Source organism: Saccostrea cucullata, unplaced genomic scaffold, assembly GCF_032062105.1.
Source record: "Saccostrea cucullata isolate Sc308-1 unplaced genomic scaffold, CSIRO_AGI_Scuc_v1 ctg1522, whole genome shotgun sequence".
In the NCBI taxonomy this organism is placed as follows: Eukaryota; Metazoa; Mollusca; class Bivalvia; order Ostreida; family Ostreidae; genus Saccostrea; species Saccostrea cuccullata.
This window is the reverse complement of record NW_026926149.1, coordinates 109,128-120,866: the sequence shown is the minus strand read 5'-3', so window position 1 is coordinate 120,866 and position 11,739 is coordinate 109,128. Positions and strand designations below refer to the sequence as shown.

The window sequence follows — 11,739 nt, the reverse complement described above, 5'->3', positions numbered from 1 at the left end:
GTTATAGACCTCAATCAGTAGTGTCATTTTTCACTTTGAAATATCTAGGTCAATGACCTACTTTTTTTGCTATTGGCCACCCAAGATTTCCCGGAAAATTTCCCCAAAATCAACACTATGGCCATTTTTTCCTTTTCAAGCAAAATATGAAAAGTATAAGAAATCTTTTAGTATATAAAATGTATTATATAATAGTAAGGGTTGCTAATTACCAAATAATTTTCAGATTTGGGCCAACAAATTAAAAATTATTGAAGTCCGAATTTCCTCTGTCATTTTCAAAATTCAACCAGTTTTTCATCAATAAATTAAAAAAATCCCACTGATAGGAACAATAAATAAATCATACTTATTGAAGACTTAAATTCTCTTTATTATACTGGTAAAAAATGAATATGGGGTCAATGATCAAATTTTTCAGAAATTTTGACTTGAAAAATTTTCATTTTTTTTTCACAGTGCCAATCCACTATATTTTGTAGTTAAATAAAATATTTTAAAAAATATTTATAATTTTTTAACCAAATAAGATTTTCAAATGCATCACTATATCAGAAAAATATAGTTTTGTAAATATAACAAAAAAAAGCTTTGGTTTTCATTAAATCCAAAAATTTTAATCAGAATTTCCTCTGTCATACTTTGATCAATAAATGCAATATTTTGTACAACTACATTTTGATACACATTTTTTGATGAATATTGAAAATGTAATGAAATATTTATACTGTACATGTTTTTCAGAGATATAATATATTGTACGACATCTGTTATAATGTTATATTTAAAAAAATATATATACACAAAAATATGATTTAATTGATCTTTACATGCATATATCTCAATAGCTTCTTTTTTGTGACCTAATTTTGATAACATAAGAAAATGCATGGAATAAAAAATTTTAACGTTATAATAATAATAACCTTATCACATCTTACAAGATTATGGATTTTAAAAGTGTAAAATATCTTACAACAAATATTTAATCGTTATAACAGTCTATACCTTAATTTGAGGCAGGAAAATTAATTAAACTTAAATAATTCGCTTTGCACAATTACATAATCAATCTATTACCTCTTTGCCAGGCTATCATACAACGTTAGGCAAGTCTCAATCACGAACTACATTGTACATGTACATGTCGGTAAAAAATACATGATGTATAAAATATAATTGTAAGATGAATATGCATTTGGTAATCTGTTATTTAATAGCATACATCAAAAATACATACTAATGAGAACAAGCTGTACTTTTTAACATTGTTGCACACAATAACATATATCTTAATTTTCTTCAAAACATATATTAAATATACGCCTTCAAGAATCTTTTTTTTTGGTATAAAAAAAAAACCTGGAAGATTATAAACTTGCTAAATTTGTATTTTAAAAAAAAGCTGATGAAAATAAATTAATACCATTGAATTGCTTTCATTTAAATAATACAATGCACATTATGATATATTTAACTTTCATTTAATGACAGAAACAAAGAGTTCACAGCCTCAATAATTTTGTTTGACTTTGTCACCCTCACCATGCTCACAGAACTGTTGCTACAGACTTCAGTAAACAATGCATGGATACCATTCTGATCTCTAGAGTAAGCTAGTCTCAAACTATCAAAATCTAACCCACTTCCAGCTATTCTTTTAGCCATACACACACTCAACACCTTTTTCTGAACAAGAATTTGTAAGGAAGGAAAATTTTTGTCAACTTCCTTTTGGTAAGACAGTACATTCATCAGGTTGGGCACAGTTCCTTTTTCGGGGAAGTATTACTATAAAAGGGAACTATTACTCATTTCAGTAATAAAAAACACTAGAGCAAAGCTCGTTGCAAAGCAACGAGTAGGTCTTCCGTCCAGTTTTGACCGGAAGTGCCGGAAGTGACATCAACACAAGAAAGCAATGAGCTTAGTCGTCTCCAGTGACTTTAGAATTTCAATTTTACATCAAAATCTTCAAAATAAGCTATTTTTGGCTACTTCCGGTTAAACCGGAAGTGATGACGACGGACAAAAAATTAATTTTTATGCTCCCAGAGACATATGTAATCCAAAAACTTGTCAAGAACGGTAAAAATGCGCGTTTTCCGACTACTTCCGGTTTGGCCGGAAGTGACGCCGCCGGACGTATTTTGACGATTCCAGTAAATAAAGCTTGACATTTTGAACAACTTTGCTTCTTTGACGTGTTACAAATTCTCAATACGTTTTGAGATATAAAGGAAACAATTTCGACCCCTCTCGGCCCTTTATTTTAGGGGCCAGCCCTTTTTTCGACATATCATTTGAAAGATCTTGAAATTTTACACTGCTTTTGTTCTATATGTTATAACAAAATATTTCCAGGTAAAAAGATATTGCACAAAAGGTGTTAAAAATTGTGAAATTCGCGATACGAGTATTTTCGGGCCATAGCGAGCGCCGATGTGCGGCACTTCTGATAAAAATGAAATACTTTATGCATATCTATAGACTTTGATCTATCATACCTGAAAGTTTCATGTTTCTATCTTGAGCCATTATTGAGAAAACTGCCGGACAAAATGGCCATCTAAAACTCACTAAATCGCAGAAAAATCTGAACCGGAAGTGACGTCATCAAATTAAAAGAAAACGCCTTAAGTTCATATAATTTGTCATCAATGCTGAAAGTTTCATGAAAATCCGTCGACGCATTTACGAGAAATCGCCTGCACAAAATCGGTAAGAATAATAATAAGAAAAGTTGAAAAGAAACAACAGAATAATAAGAAGGTCTTCCGTTGAAACGGAAGACCTTAATTACTGAAATCGGGAATTTTCACTCGTTTATCTTCTATTCTTATGTTTGCTTTGAATATAAGATAAAGTGCAAGAATATTTTGACATCCTCTAAATATTTATTGTCTATTAAGTGTATGTGTGCTCAAAACTGCAATATTTATTGCTGCTAAAAGCTGAAAAAGAGTGATGAAATATTTCTATGATATAGATTTCTTATGGAAGCTTACCTGTGTTAAAATTGTGATAATGGATACGTTCAGCACTTGTTAAGTTGTTCATGAGATTATTCGTTCTAAATTAATTTTATTATATTTCTTTAAATGAAATCGTAATAACAATTTTAAATACCATTGCTTCTTTTACAGATGAAAATAATTATTTGAAATATTAAATTTCAAAAGACATTCTTTTAAAATGGTTTCAGAATGAATGTCCTTATTAGATTCCATACTTTTAGTACCATTCATCAACAGGGAAAATGATTAAATCTCATCTTACTCTTGTCTGCAGCACTGAAGGATCAAATTTTTCGGTCAGCGAGGTTTGTTTGACAAAGATTAAACACGTCACATCGTATCTTTTATGCACTTTTTATTTAATAAATGGATTACAGCCATTATTTAAAAATTGTGACAAAAATTACCGAATTGAGTAATGTTTTTATTACTGAAAAGAGTAATAGTTCCCATTTATGGTAATACTTCCCCGAAAAAGGAACTGTGCCCAACCTGTTCATTGCATAATCAAGTGAAAATGTAGCACCTTTATGCTTTTCATCTGATAAATTCACTAATTCTAGCAACTTTTGCAACACTAAAATATCTTCAAGGGCATCATGTGCTTCATATGAACATGCAAGTAGACTTTCTACAAGATTTTGCTGGCTATAAGAGCTCAGGTTTGGATGAGATATTCGAAACAAAAGCTTTTTATCAATAAACCCCTTCACTTTTCTTGAAAATCTTGGTAACATTGAACATGATTCAAGAGCTCGAAAAAGCACTGGACAATCAAAAACCTTAACGTTGTGACCTACTAAAATGATGTTGTTGTACTTTTCAAGAAATTTCAAGAAAGAATCCATTGCAGCCACCAGAGAAATGCCTCCCACTTCTTTGTTGTTATGGTAGAGTTTCCCATTCCTAACAGTGAGTCCTGTTATTTAGGAAGCTGTTGGCGTTATGGGCCTCTTAGGGATAACGTATGAAGAAAATCTATCCTCTTTCTGTACCGCTGCCAACTGAACAATATGAGAAGTGCGAGCTAAAAGAAAATATTAATGTTTAGCGTACCAGTTTATGTTTGAACAAGTAAATATATTCTCTCCTGGCCAACAGACATTAATAGTACTTTAGTGGAGTATATTTACTGCTATTTAATTATACAGAATAAATTTCACCATATATGGCATGCCTAAATATCAGATAAAAACTATTAGATCATTACCTAATCCTGTAGTTTCTAAATCAAATAAGATAAGTGTATGATTTTCAACATCAACTGTTTCCATCTGTGGCCTTGGGCATGGGACTGGAATTTCTGTAATGATGTTATCTTGCTGAGGACCTAACCCTATTCCAGATTCATATGTGGATCCTTCATGAATTTCTTTTCTAGTTGTACTCAAGGATCTTGAAGAATTGAGAATAAATGCTTAGTCTAATATAAATTCATGTATTGCAATAAACCAAACTGATTACCACAATCATTCATGTGACTAGGTTATTTTACATTACCTCCTGGCCTTCAGCTCACGTCTTCTTCTCTTAGCCTCCTTAGTTTTGGCGATCGCCTTTCTCTTCCTGGTCTGGGATTCCCTGAGGTAGCACAACTTTCTCGTAAACCTTCCTGGAGATAACCCTATCTTTTTGTTTACCTATTTCAACAGAAACAACATTAAACATTTATAAGAGGAAATGTTAATTACAAAAATTGCTTGTACACATTTATTATATTATGATTTGAAAAATTTATGATTATTATCATTTTTTTTAAACATTTTTTAAATATGAATTTACAAACAACCAGTATATATAATATACTCACAGCAACAAGATAAGATGCTCCGGAGTTTTTTTCTGCCACAGATGCTGCTACTCTGAAGTTTAAGCTAGCTGAGCCGCTAAAGTAGCGGTTTTTCAGAGCTTTCAGTGACACAGTCCTATTGAAGGACTCATTTGGTTGGGTGCTTCCCAGACTGGAAATCTTACAGCTGTTCTGCTTCCATTGGTTGCATAACGAATGTAGAGAATCTTGAAGGGCCGAGTCTTTTAATGGCTTTCCATAAGGCAAGGAAATGTACCTTCAATTTATTTTGAACATAAATTGAATCAATTAAATCAGGATTAAGAAGTGTAAAAAATAAAGCTTGAACAAAATAAGATAAATGTTTATAAATATATTAACTAGTTCAAATTGATTGTGAATTACGTACTAGTTATTGTGCATGTACCTAATTTGATGTATTCAAAGTATATAGTGCAGTCACTGGGTATGGAGTTATATTCATGAATTCGCACTACTTATGTCCGTGCAGTGTTTTGTATATTTCAATGATTTCTTAGCAGTATATATATTCATGAATTAGTGCATCATTGTCTGCGCCAAACCTTCTTAAATATGAAGCCTGCTTTTTTTAGTACACATACAGCATGTCTGACAAATTAGTCATATTTATAATAATTCTACCTTTGCTTTGGATTGTTGACATGCTGACACCAGGAATCGCTGCATGACTCATGGTTTCCAAAGGGGTGGTTACAGAGGGCATCAAGTGATTTTTCTATTCCTCTTGGGTTTCCCTGGTTAATTAAAGCATTTTTGAAGGTAGCGGATAACCTTTGAAGACAGTGACTTGTGCTTTTTCTGCAAAGCATATAGACTTGAGGAAAAATTTTTCCTAATGTGGTTCTTGTCACACTTTTTCTTAATATCTGGATTCACACTCTTTTTCAGGCGAGAAATGGTGGTGGTGTCATCATCAGCTATAACAGTGGACACCTTCACTCCTTTGTCCAGTTTTTTCTCCACCATACTAATGACCATGCTTGGTTCCATAGATTTAGAACTTCCTAAACAATCAAAAACAAATTTAAAAACTGATTTTTAAAATTTAACAAAATTAAAAACTTTTTATATAAGACCAATTTTAGACATTTGAAAATCAAATTGAAATATGTACCTGTGCATTTCTCAGTTTCAAAAATTGCTATTTTAGCAGTTCAGTAAGTGTTCATTCAGTCTGTTATAAAAAAAAAACCCACATACATAGATATAAAGATAAGATTTATTAATACCATTTTGGGGCCCATCAGGACATATAAGTAAAGAGAAATACATACAAGAAGAAACTGATAGCAGCAATATGTAGACATACATACAAATCAAAAGATGACAATTAAAAGCTATTCTTTACTTCAAATTTAAACAACTCATTTCAATTGAATTATCTGATACCTTGCCAATTCTGTCTGCAGTCATGCTCCTTGGGTTCTTTCCCACTTCGTTGGGCACTTTCACAGACCCTGCAAGTCTTGCTACGAACTTCATAGCCAATTATTTTGCCAGTGTGCTCACCAATCATTGAGCAGTGTCCTTCAATTAAAATGAAAAAGAGTATAGGTAAAATTATTACTTTGACCTTTCATATCATGTGAATTGCAGAAATTACATTCTGACAGCTAGTGTTACTTACCCGATAAGCTATCGAATGAGTGACCACTACCCCTCTTCTGCCATCCAGCATCAACACTCACTGTTAATTCTTCAGTTCCTTCAGTTCTGAAAAATAAATGAATGTCTTTTTTTGTTTTTGTTTTATTTTAATTATTTTATTGATATTACTATATTACTCCTATTTTTATAACTCCTATTATTATTACTCCTATTATTAATACAAATTATTTTGAAATACTGATTATGATAAAATGCAAAAATTAGTTTTGTGAGGAAATACTAAGTGATATTGTGTCACGTATTGATATACCATCACTTTTTAGAGGTGTATACATGTAATACATTATACAATGTACTCACTCAATTGTTGCTTGAATTTCATCTTGTAAGACCTGATGGATGGTGTCTTCGGCAACTTTTTCAATGGCCAGCCCTGTCTCTGTTTGTCTATTCTGGATGGTCTTTGTACTCAAAGCAGGGATGTTTAAAGATGTTAACAGGTCATTTACTTGAGCTGGGCCAATGCCAGTATGGATCATTCCTATTGAATTATAAAAAAAAAATTGTTACATGTTAATGAAAATCAATTTATTCAATTTGGAAACATACTTTTAAATTGCATGCAATTTTCATACCTGTAGCTAATTTAGTATTTGCATCCCATATGCGACCATGGCGTTTTCCAGTTGGAATCACATTAACATGTCCACACCATAAATTTCTACAGCGAACCTGAAGAAAGCTTCCTAAGCCACAATCACGTATTCCTTGGGTGTGAGACAACTGAAGTGGCAATCCACACTGTTTACATCCAGACAGTCCGTCGGCCAGAACCCCAAGCTCCACCACCCTCCTTCCTTCTCTCCATGATGAATCATATCTAACATAAAAATTAACATAACTTAAATATATTATTTGTAAAAAAAAATCTGTTTTTGTAAGACACAGAGTTATGTCTATCATTTTGATGGCTGTGCAATTTTAGTGTACATTTTCATTTAAAAATTATTAAATGAAAGTAAAGCATGTAAATAAGATTAGAGTATACTGTGCATATTGCAACTAAAATTATTTTTAATCTGTTTATATTAGGCTTAATGAATTACAAAATTCAATATCTACAAGATTTCATTTCACTAGTTCAATACTAGGCCTATAATAAATATCATTAAGAATTTGCACAGAATTTAAAACTCATAACCAATTCAAATCAATTTTAAAAAATTGGAATTTAATTTTAAAAAATTATACATATGTGTATTTGTTTGAATGCATTGTTTTCAGCTGCAGGTTCAGAGTTTACATATTAGGCCGGTACTAAAGCCTATTTGTAGTCGGACTTACATGTACTGTAATCTACATCAGTACATGTATTAGATACAAGCCTTATGATATAATCACAGGGACTTGCTCCTGGCATGTAAAAAATATCTATTAAAATCGGGGGGTTTTTTTAATAAATATTTTTTACACGCCAGGAGCAAGTCCCTGTGATATAATGCATCACAGCAACATTAATTAATTGTCAGAAACTCATGAACTCTTTCTCTCTGAATCATTTCTCTGGGGGAAAAATGTAAGATTGTTTGATTTCAACAATTTTTTTTTGGTGTTACTTTTCATAAGTGTGTGAAATTAAAATTGGGAATGTATTGCTCGTATCTGTTTCTGTACGTCATGCATGCATAGTGCAGTGTGTATATTCACCCAAAATGTAATTGCAGGTAATATTAAATAATCATTTTGAACTCAGATATATTAGATCACAGGCATGGTCATATTCAAGTAACTTACCCAGAATCTGAATGAACAAACACATTGCATCCAGCTGTGTCGGGAACTTCACGATCGTTGAACGTGTGGGGTACATGTTCCTGTGGAATTTGCTCGGAACTTGTTTCCTCGTAACGATTGGCCTGTGAGTGCGAATAATTGTGGTCGTCCCGGACGCACTTCCATCGGGATTTTAAGACATCCGAGTTTTTTGTGTATTTGTTATTTTGCTTTGAAAATCCCTGTCGTTTCCACCGCGTCATTCTTTCCGACAGACGACTGTTTACACTCGCCGCGAAATTTACGGCATGTCGCAAATACCAAACTGCATTATAGCAGATTGTTAAAAAACTCATTAAATTCTTAACCATTATTATGATTATGTTTTATTTAAAATGAACACTCTATTTTCTTAATATTTTCTATATAAAATAAATCATGAGATTACAGATTTTACAACATCGTGTTCTACGGCGACCAGTTTGTGCTATCTATAACGTTGAGTAAACGTAATCCTTAAACACATTTTAAAATGGTCATCGAAGGCTGGCTATCGGGGCCTAATAACTATATGGATTAAAATTAAAATTGCTAAATACACTCTGTACATTTGAAATAATGTGGAATATATTTTCAGGGAAAAAGTAGCGTTTATAAGAACGGTAATTACTATATGTGCATAGACCTCTCGCTCGCTCTTCTCTCTCTCTCTGAAAACAATATACAAGTATATGGAATATACCTTGTAATATTAAGACTTCTTAACATGAATTCAAATTTAAGCATTTGTAAATTGCTCAGAAAACAAATATGCAGCATCTTTAATTTAGTCATGCTTAGACATGTTCCAGAGCTAGCAATGTGCATGTCCATTGTCCCGTATATCAATATCAAGTTAAATATTTATACAAAATTATGAATAAATTTACGTACTAAATTGTAATAATATCATATAACTTTTAAAAAATGTCCACATCAAGCTTCAAATTTTTGTTACACTTTGAAATTCAATTTTATTTCTTGTTTACAAAATGCAGTCAACAAAACCAACTTCCGTGTTTACAATACCGCGACTTTGACGTCGTTTTCTGAGCATTGTGACGTCAAAAGATAAGGGCCCTTTTCTCATGACGGCAGTCATATAGTTTTTTCTATGGGTGGCACTGTAGCTCTCCGGTCTATCAAATATATTTTTTCGGAGAGCTACAGATCTGCAGCTACATACGGACATACAATAACTCTGAAAAAAAAAATACTATTTAACAAAATACTAGTAAAAAAAATACCATATACGACAAAACAGTTGTAGTGAAAAAAAAAACTTCCAATTTAACGACAAGTTCATATACTATGAAGTTACAGAAGAGTACGTTCATTCAAGTATTCTGTAATAGTTGTTGATTAATTGACTATGTAGTTACTGAAGTGTTTTTCTGAATATTGCACAAAATATATACCTAATGTTGTACAGTGTATTTCCTTTGGAAATGCAGGCTTTGGTAAGGAAAGACAGAATATGAATATTATTTGTGTAATTTCTTCCTTTGCACAATTAAGGTCAAGTCTAGTCTTGAGGATGAGTTCCAATGTTGACTTGAAGAGGACAATTTTCTGATCCTTTATGTCTTTTTTAGCTCTTCTGAGCCAAAGGCTCGAAGAGCTAATGCTATGGCCATTTGTGCGGTGTGCGTAAACTTTTTAGAATATGGGCCATAACTCAAGAACCCCTTGGCCAATCAGTACCAAATTTGTCACAGGGTATCCTTGGCCCAAGGGCTACCATTTCTACTAAAATAAGGGTTGGGACCCTTAAATAAGGGGAGATAATCAGGAAAACAAAACAAAAATTACTGGTTGCATGATATACATAACACATGAATAAGGATCAGTGATGTACTGAATATCCATGTTAGCATTCGAGCAACGGAGGAGGTCAGGATTATATTGATTTATCCACAAATGATTTGGTTCCCACTTTAAAACATGTTGGTTCTCTTTGTTAAAATGTTTGATGTACTTTCAAAGTCCTTCTGAGGCATATGTGCAGCACCAAAAAATCAGTTGTTTTGATGTTTTGAAGTTGAACATTGTTGGTAACGTCCAAAAGTCTTGTCAATGTATCTTTTGCAGAGGATTGGAGTTGTTGTGGTGTCTGTGTTAGGATGGATCTGTGATGCTTTGAGTGCGTGACACAAATGTTCTTTGTGAAAATAGCCCATGGAAGTTGACGGCATGTTGTTCCTTTCTTTCTGCAACTTCTGGCACCTTTCAGTTTCTGAATTATAATTTGGTTACGGAAAGTTGTTTAAAATCTGTAATCAAACATGGCAGCAGCCATAACTGAATTGTTTTTTAATAGCTTAGATTTTGGTATCGAATTCATATCTTCAAGTGACTGTGTGTATTTCTGTAGTTCCAAAAGTACTTGTAACATTTCGGTCCATCTCTTATCTGCGGCTGAAAAAGTAGCAAACCATGTGGGTATACTAAGTTGTCTTATCATAGCCATAAGGTCTCGCAGTGTTGATTGCCAATACGGAGGTGTTCCTTGGATTGGTGTCATGAATTGATAGCCCTGATCAGTGATCAAAATTTTTTTCAGTTGACTTCTATCCGTTATCATCTTGGCAGTAATTTTATTTCCTGCATTTTTCCAGTACCTTTTCTTAATGCGGTAGAAGCTTTAGATATAATCTGTTCACGTTCGGATAAATATTGTAAATATATGCATAAAAATATGTATGAAGGGTCACTGGAGAACCTATCATCAGCATTACAAAGTAATGTGAATAAATATTGTAAATATATGCATAAAAATATGTATGAAGGGTCACTGGAGAACCTATCATCAGCATTACAAAGTAATGTGAACGTGTAAGGTGAATTTTCTATTCCATGATCATAGGTACCAAACTGTCCACTGGGAAACTGCACAGGGAAAGACACGGCTGCGTTGCCTTCTTCCTGTAGCTTGCTGACAGGAGTATTTCCTTCACCTATGCAGAAAATTCATCAAAGTGTTGGTCAAGAATTTCCTGACCTATGTCCACTGGTTGAAGACATGTTTCTGATGGCATACTTTGTAGGGATGTGCGATTTTATCGGTATACCGGTATATCGCGATTGTTTGTTGCGTGATACGTATCGTGATACGCAGACCTAAATACCGGTCTGTACTTACCTCGTATTCTTAATATTTCCTCTTCTTCTCCCGAGAAGTGGTCACAATCATTAAGTTTATTTTCTTCTGTGTAAAATTCAGTTTGTTCTGTCATGTCACTTGCGTGGTCAGGAACACTATCTTGCCATGAATGATTTATTGTTTTGTTTCCATAAAAAGGATTATTTTCCTGCAGGTATTTCAAACCTTTGATTTTACAAATTTATAGTGGATGTGACCTTTACATGAGAGTTTTCATTTTAGTTTGCATTTGATGAGTTGACTCTTGTGTTCATATCTAGGCAGATCATTTGTTGTTTTTTTTTTCAATATCGGTCCAATTATACCTC

General features: G+C 32.9%; 1 pseudogene; it reads right to left on the bottom strand.

Moving 5' to 3' along the window:
* Positions 1 to 1,473: 1,473 nt before the first annotated feature.
* LOC134270949 (uncharacterized) lies at positions 1,474 to 11,504 on the bottom strand (annotated as a pseudogene).
* Positions 11,505 to 11,739: the final 235 nt, after the last annotated feature.